This window comes from Mytilus californianus, unplaced genomic scaffold, assembly GCF_021869535.1.
Source record: "Mytilus californianus isolate M0D057914Y unplaced genomic scaffold, xbMytCali1.0.p SCAF_2, whole genome shotgun sequence".
Classification (NCBI taxonomy): Eukaryota; Metazoa; Mollusca; class Bivalvia; order Mytilida; family Mytilidae; genus Mytilus; species Mytilus californianus.
Genome location: NW_026262668.1, coordinates 60,186,639 through 60,202,314, shown reverse-complemented (window position 1 = coordinate 60,202,314; position 15,676 = coordinate 60,186,639). Strand labels below are relative to the sequence as shown.

Sequence of the window (15,676 nt, the reverse complement as noted above, 5' to 3'; positions counted from 1 at the left end):
TTGAGTATATCAGTGCATTAAAGAATATAATGGAATGAAATGTTCATTTTACCTTTTTGAATACGTTTGAGTAATGAGTTTTAATTGATATTCTAAATAACTTCATTGTATTGTAATTAAACATTGGTGAAATACAGAAATGGTTTACAGTTTTAGAAGCTACATCATTATTTGTATTAATTATTAATTTGCAATTTAACGGTCAGTTACTGAGATAGAAATACGTTTTAAAAACGAAACATTCTAGAATATTTCATATGAAATGAACATTACAGGATTATGATTGTAAGAAAAAACTTTTGACAGATTATGATGACACGTTACTTGATTTGGGTATATCCGGCTCTTATAACACTAGTATTGATAACGATTGCAGGTAAGTTTTTTTTCTTTTCTTACAAATCTTTAGGTGATAACTTATCTTATTTGTATAAGGATCTTCAGCAGCTTTGCTTGCATTTTTATATACTATTAAAAGGATATATGAATGGTACTTTATATTGAATTATGATTTATTTCAAACAAGGTGTACATGTTACTGTTTCTTAACCATTGTTCTACTCCTCACAGAATAAAGAAAAAGATTAAAGACGTTCTATGTTTTTTCTTTTCTGTTTTGTATATATTAGTTATTAAAAAAAAATATTATCATGACATAAATCGAATCATTTCTAAGCTACAATTTCCATTAGTGATTATTTAACATGATACATATATTGAACTTTGAATTTTGTAGATTGATATCTATCTTTTTTGGAAATCTAGATGACAACTCCATAATATATAAGATATAATTTCACCATTCATTTGTCTATGCGACAAATAGTTATTTTGTCATAAAAGCATTTAATCTGTGTTGCAAACAAATATACTGAATTATACTATATAACATATCTCATAATTTTTTATCTAGCAATTAAACTGAATTCAATATTTACTATGGAAAAAGGTCACATTCTATGCATGTTGATTCTATTTCAAATTCTTAGTTCATCCATACTAAATCCTCCATTTCCTTTAGTAATTGCTGTTTTCGTATAACTTAAGTTATTATTTTGTGAAATTGATTATTTGTTTAAATTATTTAAGACCATTTTCAACTCATTTTGATTCAATTGAATAACTTATGTATTAAATGTGTATAATGGTGTGTTACATTTAGCTACATTTGGGATGAGTTCTAAGTTCTCTCCAAATTTGCAAGGAACTGTCACGAGACCTTTTACAGAACAGTCTCTATAACAGTTTTTCTGGCACCTTTAAATTAGCCTTGGACAGTACTGACCAGATTCTAACAGTTCGACAAAATATCTCTAAAACAATATGGTTTGAACAGCTGTCTTAAACTATTTATATAATTCATTAATTTGTTTTATTTAGCTCTTCTAATTTTATCATTTTGATTCAAACAGAATATTCTAGGAATAAAGGTGTGTTACCTATTATGATTTATGTAGTTTATGCAACTTTGAAATTATCATTTTTTTGTTTTGTCATTTTATTCCCTTATTTGATCAATGTAACGGAACTTTAAACAATTGTTATACAAGTTGGAAGTTGGGCTAACTATAAAACCAGGTTTACTCCACCATTTTCTTCCGAAAATGCCTGTACCAAGTCTGGAATATGACACTTGTTTTCCATTCATTCTGTTGGTTGATGAAGTCGAGCGTTTGATTTTGTCAGGTTTTATGGACTTCCCCATGTTAGCTCACCTGGAACAAAAGGGCCAAATGAGCTTTTCTCATCACTTGACGTCCGTCGTCCGTCGTCGTCGTCGTCGTCCGTCGTCTTCGTCGTCCGTTAACTTTTACAAAAATCTTCTCCTCTGAAACTACAGGGCCAAATAAAACTAAACTTGGCCTATATCATCCTTAGGGAATCTAGTTTAAAAAATGTATCCGATGACCCCGCCCATAAACCAAGATGGCCGCCTTGGCTAAAAATAAAACATGGCGGTAAAATGCAGTTTTTGGCTTATATTTCTGAATCTAAAAAGTTAAGAGCAAATCTGACAAGGGTTTAAATGTTTATCAGGTCCAGATCTATCTGCCCTATATTTTTAGGCGCATCAGACAAGTCGTTGTTGGGTGGCTGCTCCTGAATTGGTAGTTATAAGGAAATTTTGCAGTTTTTGGTTATTATCTTGAATATTATTATAGAAAGAGATAAACTGTAAATAGCAAAATTGTTCAGCAAAGGAAGATCTACAAATAAGTCAAACATGACCAAAATTGTCAATTGACCCGTGAAGGAGTTATTGCCCTTTAAAGTCAAATTTTCACAATTTTTCGTAAATTTTTGTAATCTTTTACACAAATCTTCTTCTATGAAAATACTAGGCCAAATTAAACCAAACGTGGCCTATATCATTCTTAGGGAATTTTTTTTTTAAATGTATCCAATGACCCCGCCCATTAACCAAGTTGGCCGCCATGGCTAAAAAAAGAACATGGAGGTAAAATGCAGTTTTTGGCTTATATCTCTGAAACTAAAGGATTTAGAGCAAATCTTGACAAGAGGCAAAAATGTTCATCAGGTCAAGATCTATCTGCCCTGAGATTTTCAGACGCATCAAACAACCTGTTGTTGGGTTGCTGCCCCTGAATTGATAATTTTAAGGAAATTTTGCAGTTTTTGGTTATTATCTTGAATATTATAATAAATAGAGATAAACTGTAAACAGCAAAATTGTTCAGCAAATTAAGATCTACAAATAAGTCAAACATGACCAACATTGTCAATTGACCCCAGAATGAGTTATTGCCCTTTAAAGTAAATTTTTCGCAATTTTTCGTAAATCTTTGTAATCTTTTACAAAAATCTTCTCCTCTGAAACTACTGGGCCAAATTAAATCAAACTTGGCCTTAATCATCCTTAGGATATCTATTTTTTAAAATGTATCCGATGACCCCGCCCATCAACCAAGTTGGCCGCCATGGCTAAAAAAAGAACATGGAGGTAAAATGCAGTATTTGGCTTATATCTCTGAAACTAAAGCATTTAGATCAAGTATGACATGGGGTAAAAATGTTCATTAGTTTAAAGTCAATTTTTCACAATTTTTCGTAAATTTTTGTAATCTTTTACAAAAATCTTCACTTAATCTACTGAGCCAAATAGAATAAAACTTAGCCACAATAGTCAATAGGGTATCTTGATTTAGAAATGTATCCGATGACCCTTCCATCCAACCAACATGGCCACCATGGCTAAAAATATAACATAGGGGTTTACTATAGAAATCTATGGGAAAATTGTAAAATAAACAATTTCAAATGGTCACAACTTGAAAAATAATTTAAATAATAATAAGGGGTCTTCAGTAACTATTGTAAGACTACAATGGGATGAACTGCTTTTAATTTAAGTACTGGGCTAAATTAAGCCAAACTTGGCCTCAATCATTATTAGGGTATCTCATACTATTTATTGTGATTTTAACCTTATTTTACATGATTTCCTAAACCACAGTAGATACAGGTGAGCGATAAGGCTCTAGAGAGCCTCTGAATTTACCTTGGAGTTCAGTACTTTTGTGAGTACTTTTTACTATACCTAATATTTGCTCAAATTCTTAAAAATCTAATAACTACTAGTTATACTACGGAAACAATCGTAACACACACACGACCACTGACTTCATAGTTATATACGAAACATATGTATATAATAATGTTGTGTTTCACATTGGTTGCGATTGAGGCTACTATTTCGCATGGTCAATGCTAAACATAACAATATTCTTATCATTAGACTGACAATCACTTTGGAAATGAATCATTATAAAAATAATCCTATAATATCCATTACTTGTACTTCATGTATAGCATGAATGGAAAAGAAAACAGTCGCATTTCATTAAATGACGTAAAAGAATGGAACACTACATTGTGTTTTTAAATAAACGGTCATACTAGTAAAGAAATACATGTACATAAATAAATTTAATTAAATATCAATAGATAAATACATACGTAACAAAAATAAATTTATTTAAATATTATTAAATAAATGCATACGTAACAAAAATAAATTTGATTAGATATCAATAAATAAATACATACGTAACAAAAATAGATACATACGAAACAAAAATAAATAAATAAATAACAATGAACAATAATAATTAAATAACTACATTTGTAGATCTGTCAAAAATGTTCTATCGATTGACGGACAACATTAATTCTAGGGTTGCACTGTAAAAAATTGTTCTGTGGTTGAACTGTCAGAATCTGTTTTAGATTAAAGTTATAGATAAAATAATGTGTCAGGAGATTTGTCATGAGAGACTGTTTAAGAAAAGTTTTCCTGACAGTTCCTAGAGGATTTAAAGAAATGTTAGAAAGGTATAGCATCAGAAGTTGTAAACCGAAATTTACATAAATTCATAAATAAATACAATGAAAACTTGTTAAACGAATAAAGCGCCATCCAAAACTTTTCTAAAGATAAAACTGTATGAATGAGTTTTATGCTAGCACCGTCAAAAACTATTCTATCCTAGAACTGTTTGAATCAGTTTGAGGTTAGAACTGTCGAAAACAACTTGAGTTCAAAACTCTCCAAAGAAGTTTTTTTATGTATTGTTTTTATCGGTCCTAATATTTGTTTTGTTTTAACAGTTTGTTCTAATGTTGTGCTGTTACACCACTGTCCAAGGTTAGGACAGGGTTAAGCACTCACACACATGTTTTACCCCGCCGCATTCCGTAATTGTCTCATTCAAGTCAGCAGCCTGTTTTTCAGTGGTAGTCGTTGGTTCCTCTATGTAATATTTGTTTTTCGTATTTGGAATTGTTATAAATTAGGCCTTTAGTTTTCTCGTTTGAATTGTTTCACATTTTTCTTTTCTTGGCCTTATGGGTTTTTTTCTCATTTTTGAAGGACGTGGGAGGTTTAGTTAGATATAACATCAGGTTATACCCACCATTTTCTTCGGAAAATGCCTGTTCCCAGTCGTTTTACATTCATTCTGTTGGTTGATAAATTCTAACGTTTGATTAAAAACATGCCTTATGGATTTCCCTCTTTTTGAATTTGCCTTGGATTTTAAGCCGAATAATTCAGTCACTCCCCGTGATCGACTTTACCACTCGTGATGGCCTGAACTCTCTATACGATAAAAACCCGTCACGAAACAATGAGTTAGATTGGTGCTCTTTGGGTGAGAGAGTCAATCAGCTGAAAGCTTAATGTTATCGAGATGTGTAAATGCAGAGCTACTTCCGAATGATTGATTGACGATTTTCCATTAACTAGGCATTCAGGCATTCATGTAGCAATCGTAGATCAGTGGAATATGACGACTGAATTATTCAGATTACTTGGAGATCGGTATTTTTGTTAATATTTTTTTAATGATAAAAGAACAAAATAAGAAACAATTTGTTTCTTTATTGAAAATTAACATACATTTCCCCTTGGAATACCATACGACCAGGACTCTTAATGGAGAAGAAAGTATAAGCGTTGAACTAGGCAACAATTTTAGTATTTTGTCATGATTATAAATATTTAAATTTACTAATAAAAAAGATGACGAATTGTGTAACTGAATAATCCATGAAACTGGTTTATGGTATCTTAGTATGAGTGTCTTTTTAATTTTGAAAAACACAATTCATCTTTATTTCAAAGTCACACCAATATGCATGCACTAAGTATGATATTGATTTCTTATTAAGAAGATCTTATTAATTATATGGTAACCGATAATTACTAACTTCCACGGTATTCGAACCCCGATGGATAGTTGTCACATTGGCAGTCATACCACATCTCTTTATTTTTTATCTTTTTTTTAAAAACGTGAAATCAGATTAGTTCTAGGGATTGTTTAGAACATTTTCCATGGCAGTTCTTGGCAGATTTTAAGAGAAGTTAAAACTGATCAAAAACAAAACTGCATACCATCGTATGAAGCAAACCAAAATCAACTTTTATTCTAAGTTATATTATTTTGAACAACAAGCGAAAATAAACTCGTCATAGATACCAGAATAAACATTTTTTACGTCAGACGCGCGTTTTGTCTTTTAAAGACTCATCAGTTAAAAGGTCAAATTAAGTATGAAGTTGAAGTTGGCTGAGACACTGCTATGCAATATTTATAGACTTCTCTTTTTTATTTCAGAGTCTGGTGGTCGTAAGTATATAATGCATAGTTTTAACTTGATCTTCCATCACTGTATTGGATACCTAAACTACACAAGTGTCCTTACAAACAACGGCATATTTCTGGGTCTTCCAGGTGCTCCACGAATCCTCTTTCTAAATTATTAACATCAATTTTATCAGCAATCAAATCCGGGCTTCAAAGTTATTGTAAAACTACCTATTCAAGAGGTGGCGTAATCAGATGTGGATACTAAAAAATTCCAAAGATCTTTTAGAGTACATACAATCTAAGACTCTCTTATCTTGCAATAGTATTTAAACATTTGACTTTTCTATACACTTTACACAAGTATTCCCCATTCCAAACTAAAACACAAATTGAAAGAATTGGTCCTGCTATCGTAAAAAAGAATGGCCAACGTAGATACAAGTATCTGGTTTTAGGGAGAGATAAATCCTACCTTGTAAAAAATCGCTCTGATTCAAACAAAAAATTCTCTGAAACTGACATTATCAAGATGCTTGATATCTTGATTGACAAAATATTTGTTACGTTTTGAGGATGTGCTTTTCAACAAACAATCGGCATTCCCATGGGAACCAACTGTGCCCCTCGTCTTGCCGACTTGTTCTTTTATTCATATGAGGCTGACTTCATACAGGAACTTCTTAGGAAGAAAGAAAAGAATTTGCAGTATCCTTTAACTTTACTTTCTGCTACACAGATGATGTTCTCTCACTAAATAATTCAAAATTTGATGACTATGTTGAACGCATCTATCCCATCGAACTTGAGATAAATGATACAACAGATACAGTTAAATCTGCCTCATATCTTGACTTACATCTAGAAATTGACAATGAGGGTCGGTTGAAAACAAAACTTTATGACAAAAGAGATGATTTCAGCTTCCCAATTGTGAACTTTTCATTTTTATGTAGCAACATTCCAGCAGCGCCTACATACGGAGTATATATCTCCCAGTTGATACGATACTCCAGGGTTTGTATTTACTATCATGATTTCCTTGATAGAGGGTTGCTGCTCACAAGGAAGCTATTAAACCAAGAGTTCCAAGTGGTGAAGTTGAAATCATCCCTTCGTAAATTTGACGGACGCCATCACGAGCTGGTTGACCGTTACGGAATATCCCTTTCACAGATGATAGCGGATATGTTCCTAATGTCGTAACTACAATCCCATTCCCATTTTCCCGAATGTGACATACCGAATTAGACTTATTACCAGGTTTGTACTAACATGAGCAACACGACGGGTGCCAAATGTGGAGTAGGATCTGCTTACCCTTCCGGAGCACCTGAAATCACCCCCAGTTTTTTGTGGGGTCCGTGTTGCTCAGTCTTTAGTTTTCTATATTGTGTTTTGTGTACTATTGTTTGTATGTTTGTCTTTTTCTTTTTTAGCCATGGCGTTGTCAGTTTATTTTCGACTTATGAGTTTAAATATCCCTTTAATATCTTTCGCCCCTCTTTTATTTTGATTAGAAGAGGGATAATGCTTTGAAAAAATCACATTGCATCGCTGCAATCTAATGTAGGGTAAATCTTTGATTAAAAATGCAAAACTTTGTTAAGTAAAATCGGTATCAAAGGCACAATAATTTTATATCAAATTCTTTTATAAATAACTTAATGAAAAGTGTGGGATATGCAGTAATGAAACACAGCAACCAAATAACAAAAACAAAAAAACATCTGGTCTACAATTACATACTTAGACTATCTAAAACCCCGACTTTTAATAAGTTTTTCTACTATTGCACTGAACAATTACTTTACTTTACTTTAAAGATATTAAAAGAAAGACGGAAGTTACCCTAGGGACATTCAAACTCATAAAATCTGAGATGATTCAAAAATATTGCCGTATACAAATGGTATAACATTGAAAGTATAGAAAATTTATTTTGGTAATAAAACACTTATTTCGTTTACTTATATTTTTAATATAGATAATCCAATAGTAAGCTCTGAGCAAAATACATATGACATCATTACCGGAGGAGCTGTAACACTGAAATGCACAATTGACTCCTCACATCACGACGTTACAGACATTATATGGAAAAAAGAAGTTTCACAAATAAATCAAGATACCAAATATGTTATTTCTTACAATGCTTTGGGTCAGAGAAGCGGATCGACAACTCTAACAATTAATAACGTACAGTCTTCAGATTTTGCAAATTACTACTGCCATGTAGCAAACCAGGACGGTTGGGGATATAGTTCAGCTATTACTCTTAATATACATGCACTACGTAAGTAGTTTGTATTATGTTGATTGTATATATATTTTTTTAATATTATAATATGCTCATTAGATTTAACTATTTTGTAAGAAAAAATGGTATTTTCCTAAAGTTAATATCATTTAATATTTTTATATGTATTTTCACATAAAGGTTGAGCTGCTGTAAACAATGTAAGTAAGTATAAAGTATTAAGACGGTACCTCAACAGTGCATTTATCCAACTTTAAAAAACATAATAAATCATACTTAGTTCGAGTATCAGACAATTTGGTGAACAAGTTCGAAAAGAGAAACCTACACGATAAGGGGATCGCAATTGCATTTCGATCGATTTTTTTATTGAGTTGTTATATGTGGATTGCATGACAGTTATGATTTGTATACCTCTTACATTATTTAGGTTTCATATATAATATCTTTTGATTTTGATAAAAATCAAAATATTATGTCTTTAACGACATCTTGTCATTTTTTAATGATTTGCTTTAGATTTTCCAACAGTATCGGTACAAACAACATACAACGCTAACATCGGAGTCTCAGAAACATTTCAATGTACAATTTCATCACCAGCACATGTAATTACTTCTATTTCTTGGAGTAAAGAATCAGTGATACTATCCGCAGGAAACAAATATACAATAGTAAATAATGGTTTAAATCAGAATAATGGAGTGCCTACACTTACAATTAATAATATACAGGCAGCAGACAGTGGCATTTACAATTGTTATGGTAAGAATCAGGACGGTCAGACTCAAAGTCAAGATATTACTCTTCATGTAAAGGAACGTAAGTAATTTATACGTAACAAGGACACTTTTAATTTATAAAAACCACTGCTTTTTGTTATTTTATAATTGGTTTTTATATCATTCAATTAGTCTTGACACATTTAAAAGAAAATATTTGATTATGTGATAGGGATCTCAACACTCTTTTAGAAAATTAAACATTCCCCAGTCGTGATGCGTCGGAGCTACGGTACCTGAACAGTGCATTTTTATTGTCTCTACAGAACAATTTTAACAAAAGACTCCATATGTTTTCCGTGTATTCGTATTAACCTTTTAGCATAAAACGGCATATTGGCATAAGATGAACGTTAATATGTAATCTTTTTTTATATATTTATCCAACTTGTAAAAACATACTACATCATATTTTGTTCAAGTATCAGAAAATTTAGTAAATAGGCTAGAAAAAAATAATGTTACACGGAAAGGGATCGCAATTGTATTGCGATTGATTTTTTACTGAGTTGTTAGCTGTAGTCTATATGTGTTTTGCATGACAGTTATGATTTTTTTACCTCGTGTAGTGTTTAGGTTTCATATATAACATCTTTTAATTTTGGTAAAAAATAATATACTATGCCCATAAAGACATCTTTTTTTATATGATATGCTTTAGATTTTCCATCCATATCGGTACAAACAACATACAACGCTAACATCGGAGTTTCAGAAAAATTTCAATGTACAATTTCATCACCAGCACATGTAATTACTGCTATTTCCTGGACTAAAGGATCAGTGACACTATCCGCAGGAAGTAAATATACAATAGTAAATAATGGCTTAAATCAGAATAATGGAGTGCCTACACTAACAATTAATAATATAGAGGCAGCAGATAGTGGCATTTACAATTGTTATGGCGAGAATCAGGACGGTCAGACTAAAAGTCAAGATATTACTCTTCATGTAAAGGAACGTAAGTAAATTACATGTAAAAAGGACACTTTAAATCTTTAAAAAAAATGGTATTTTGTTATTTCGTAAATGATTTTTGTATCATTCAATTAGTATTACACATTTTTAAGAAAATATGTGGTTATGGGATAACGATATCAACCCTCTTTTAAAAACTTGAACATTCCCCAATCGTGATCCATATGTTGCCGAAGTTTACCGGATTGTGACATTAATAAACAATCAACACAGAGCAAGTGGAGCACTTGACAAATAAGTGAACTGATAGAGTCATGATATGTTTTTCCATGCGTTCCCATTTGTGAATTAAACTTGTCCTTAACAGTTGTTAAATGATTTGTTGTATAAAGTTTGTACCTTTATAATCAGATATTACTATTTACCTTTACCTATATTTTTCATTACGGTTTTCCTCCTTGCACTTGCGCTCTGCGGTGGCCGAAGTTCTAACGAGAGTTCTCGTATGTGTATTTTTATGTGTTGGATTAAGTTGTTTAATGTAATGTATCTGTTTTTATTCTGTAGTTAGTCCCCACTTCGGTTTTATCATGTATATCTATTATATAGTCATTTTATAAAATTTACTGTTTGCAAAATTATAAATTATTCTAAATAATAAGGATGTTCTTGTCCAAAGCAGAAAACCCTGGCCGTGTTAGGCGCAACTTTTTGGAAGTTTTGGTCCTCGGTGCGCTTCAGCTTTGTACTTGTTTTGGCTTTCAAACTTTTTTCATCTGAGCGTCACTGGTTGGTCTTGTGTGGACGAGACGCACGTCTGGCGTATTGAATTTTAAGCCTAGTACCTTTTGTTAGCTATTATTTGTGTGTTTCTTTGTCCTATATGTTCTCCAATTTATTTGTATTGTGGTCCTGTCATGTGATGTTGTCGTTTTGGTGTTGTGTTTGACGTTGCCATAAAAGCGGGAGGTTTGGCATGCCACAAAACCAGGTTCAACCCACCATTTTTTTTCTTAAAATGTCCTGTACCAAGTCAGGAAAATGGCCATTGTTGTATTATAGGTCGTTTCTGTGTGTGTTACATTTTAATGTTGTATTTTGTTGTGTCGTTGTTCTCCTCTTATATTTGATGCGTTTCCCTCAGTTTTAGTTTGTAACCCGGATTTGTTTTTATCTCTATCGATTTATGAGTTTCGAACAGCGGTATACTACTGTTGCCTTTATTCAAGGTAACTGCATACTGGATGTCGGCTAATTAGTGTACGGGAAGGAAATAATTCAACAGCAGTACAATTATGAAGATTTTGATAATATAAAGTATTTGTTTTTATAAGGAAATATACGTACAATTGTTTTATAGTAAAGCTTAGCCATTCAAGCATATAAAACACATTCTACCTTTTTTTTTAAGACTACAAAATTCTAGGAAATCCTTTTTTTTACAATATATCAGACAATTTGGGGGAAAAATTCTAAAAAGAATACTGTAAAATAAGGTAATCACTAAATGTTAATTTCCTATTTAAACTATGCATGTCTAACGTCGTATTAATGCAAATTAGCTATATCACACCGAGAAATTGAGCCAATTTCACAAAAGCAAAAATTAACAAATCATATTTAGTATACGACAGTACTCTAACGAAAAACCAGAGAATTCTTCAGCGAGTTTCGATGCATTTTTTAAGCATTCGATGTCAATATTAGTGGTTTTTGATAGTGTCATGGTTAAAATGGTTCAAAATTTCTTATACAAAATATATATTTTTGAACATCGACGAAGAATTAAGAATGTCAATTATTATAATGCATTGGCGTTTATTCCCAGTACAGGTAAGATAACTAAGGAAATAAATATGCCCATCCCGGGACTTCATAAATCCGAGAGAAACATACATACTAAAGCGCATCAGTTTGAATGTGCGGTGTGTATAAATACAGTCCGGTCGGAATTTGGACATTTCGAAATACAAATTACCTAATACCAGATTTAGGCAAATGCTCCAAACGCAAAAATGGCAAGTAAGGAACTACATTTATTATCAGTGGGTTTGTACTTACATGAGCACGAAATATGTGGAACTGGATCTGCTCACCCTACCGAACCACCTGAGATCATCCCCGGCTTTGATAGGGTTCGTGTTGCTAAGTCGTTATTTTTCTATTTGTTTTGTTTACTGTTGTTTGACTTTTGATCGTTTCCTTTTTTTGTCATGGTGTTGTCAGTTTTATTTTGACTTATGAGTTTGAATGTCCCTTTGGTATCTTTCACCTCTCTTTTATTATGTCCCGATTTAGGTGTCAAAAATACAAAAGTGGTATATAAAATCGTTACAAGACAAAATGTCGATCCCTATATAGCATATCATCTTTTTCACTTGCGGACATATTTTCCTCACATTAATTTCATTTGTGTTTCTTTCTTCCATTATAATTATTGTGATGCTTGCAAGAGCAAAAAAGGGAGAAAAGTTAAAGAACAGTAAACAAAAACAACAAAGCAACAATCAAATCAAGATTTGTTGATTTTGAATTTTGATTTTAATAACTGAATGGAATAAGGACATAATAAAACAGAAATTGTGTAGAAGATGAGCCTCAGTAACTTTCATCAACTAAGCTGTTCATTTTTATGTCTCTTTAGGTCATAAAGCTCTTCAAGGTTTCGGGTTTTATACATTCTTTGGCTTTAAAAGATTTCGATTTAAGTGTTGCTGATAAAGGTAAATTAAAAAAAGCGCTTTAATCGCAGGAACTTCTTCAAATTGTTATTTTCATTTAATGTTTAGATTTTCCAATTGTATCGCCATTACCAATATCATCTGACGCTATCATCGGAGGTTCCGTGACATTGTCATGCACAATTACATCGTCAGTGCATGTACTTACTAGTGTTTCCTGGACGAAAAACATTGCCGGAGCATCTCAGACACTCTCTACAGGAATTAAAAACGTAATACTTGATGTAGGCTTAAATCAAAATAGTGGATCAACAACACTCATAATTAATAGTTTAACGTCATCAGATGAAGCAAATTACTTGTGTATTGCTGAAAACCAAGATGGAGTAGCCAATTCATCTATTACTCTTCAAATAACAGCACGTAAGAACATTTATCTCAATATGCTACTGTTACATGTAAAAAGAGACGGCATTCCAAACAAATTCAGATTGAATATAAATTGCCATAAGTTCTGCAATTTCACAATCGTTTTGAAATATCCTCATTATAATCGATAAGTACTGCGGAGCGGTGATCTTATACATTTCAATTTGATTTGAAATAACCAGCTTAGATAAATGGTAATACACTGGTATCGCTTTTATCATTACACAACAATTCGTTATTGCATTGTACAAAAAAGATAGATGTAAGCTTTAGAATCAATGTTACAATGTAATGTGACTTTAAACATGTTAAAGTGCACAGACACTTAGCTAGTACATACAATTGCAACAATGCGTAGAAAACGTTTCAATCAAAATCGAATATATCAAATTGTCATCTTCCGAAAAGTCGTAAAGGAACTCTCGCATCTGAAAGATCGAAATATAAAGGCTGTGATAGTGTATAATTGGGCACCGCGAATGGATCAAAGTTAAGACTAGTAACTAGAAATGAATATATTTTGACACATCAAGGGAATTGAGATTTGGTTTTGTTTGTTTGTTTGGTTTTTTTTTTATTTATTCCGATTTAGAATTTATTTTATTTTACAGAAACGACAATACCAATAACAACTGAAGAAACGACAATAGCAACAACAACTGAAGAAACGACAACACTTCAACAGACAACCGCTGTAACTGGTAATAAGAAATAATTATAATAAGATTGTTATGAACATTACAAATTAAACAATGTCCTGAATCGCTAATGGTTTTTATTTAAAATTGCTTTAATTTTACAATATTACAGTAGGAACTGTATTCATTAATCATTAATTTTCAGAACTACATTCATACGAAGCGCTTTTCTGGATTTACCTGAACCAGGAACGCTCAAACACAAAACAAACATTTGAAAACCAGGGATGTATCAATCCGAAGAAATGTTTGAAGCTACATGATTAAAAAAGGGCTGTTGTGAGAGCAGCCAAATCAATCAAAGGTTAACCTTACCTGAAGGACTAAGTTTCTAAGTAGTTTTGTCATTGCTCAACAAGGAATGTTAGAAAACAGTCCACCAGCAGTGGTACCGGCCAGTGCTAGTAAATGAAAACAACACTTTATAAATTTTGTGCGTCCAAAGCGTTTTTCTGAATTTACCATCACCAGTAACCATCAAGCCTAAATATTTGAAATCCAAGTATATATAGATACGTAGTAAAAATATGTAATAAATAAAAATGTAAAAATGTCAGTCAGCTTCAAGATCTTCTTGAAGCTTGAGGCAGTCGTTTTGAGATTCAATTGTCGATAGATTATACTGTCGTCTTCAAAGAGTCTGATTCGGCTATGTTTGATGTATTCTTGAAGGTCATTGATGTAAATTAGGAATAGTATTGGTCCTAGCACGGTTTGAGGGATTCCTATTTGAAGGTGTTGTTGGAGTGCTGTGGATTCGTTTTTTTATCAGAACGTTAAAAATTTCGTTGCTTGAGGAAAATGTATATATTCATGAATATGTGATTTCGTTGTTTTTTAAATTTCTGCGAACGAGCATAAGGGAAATTTTAAATTAACTACGTCATTACTTATAATTATGAAAGCAACAAAAACTAGTACTTATATCGCAAAATTATTCAGAATCCACACGATATATTGGTTTTCAAAGTAAATTATTAATACCTTATTCCCTTTTCAATCATTATATACACACAATATTGCGATATTGTTTGTGTAATCTCCACGAGAGAAAAAAAAACAATACAGTGGTCATTGAGGAAAGACTGGAGATGAGCAGCATTAGGTCGTTGAGGATAGAATGAATGTGTGTCAATAAGAGATCCATTAAGTTTTTTTTTAATTGTATTATTATTTAGACCGTATGTCTATAATCTACTTGAAAAGAGTATAAATGCTTTAAAGTTCACGTTTCTATCATAATCTGGCAAAATTCGCATAAAAATCATTGGTATGAGTGTTGTAATTCCAGTTTATGAAATTTAGTCTCATGCAGTATTCAGCCCTTTAGCTTTCACACTTGGTAGATGATTGCTGATGTTGAAAATGTTAAAGTCAACTGTGTTAAAAAGGTGACAAGTCGGATTACGATACGTATGAATATGGAACATGCATTTTTTTTGACATATGTGAAGGAAAGCTTTTTATGGATATGTTTCCTTCGTCAATATATTAAACTACAGGATGTGAACAAATATAGTTTAATAAAAGATATTTTTTGTAGGAGGTTCATGTACATGTTATTCTGAAAATGCATGCACCGTCCTGAAAGGTAAGATCACTTCTTTATCAACGACTGGTTTTTTAACATTGACGTTGCTCACAGTGTCGGTACAGTATCCATTTCGACGTAGATGTGTATTGAAAGCAAAGCATTGCTTGATCAGCTAAGTGCACCAGTGGAAAGTGAACAGCGCGCTCTATATGTGGAAACAGGTTATTTTCAAACACAAGTGTCCAGCTTTGAAAACTGTGG

The 15,676-nt window shown here is 32.1% G+C and overlaps 1 long non-coding RNA gene across 1 annotated transcript; it reads left to right on the top strand.

Annotated features, from left to right (window-relative positions):
• The first annotated feature begins 251 nt into the window (after nt 1-251).
• LOC127730152 (uncharacterized) lies at nt 252-9,024 on the top strand. The gene is made up of 4 exons (XR_007994978.1): nt 252-376; nt 6,141-6,152; nt 8,098-8,406; nt 8,890-9,024. It is a non-coding gene; the product is annotated as an uncharacterized LOC127730152 (long non-coding RNA).
• Nucleotides 9,025-15,676: the final 6,652 nt, after the last annotated feature.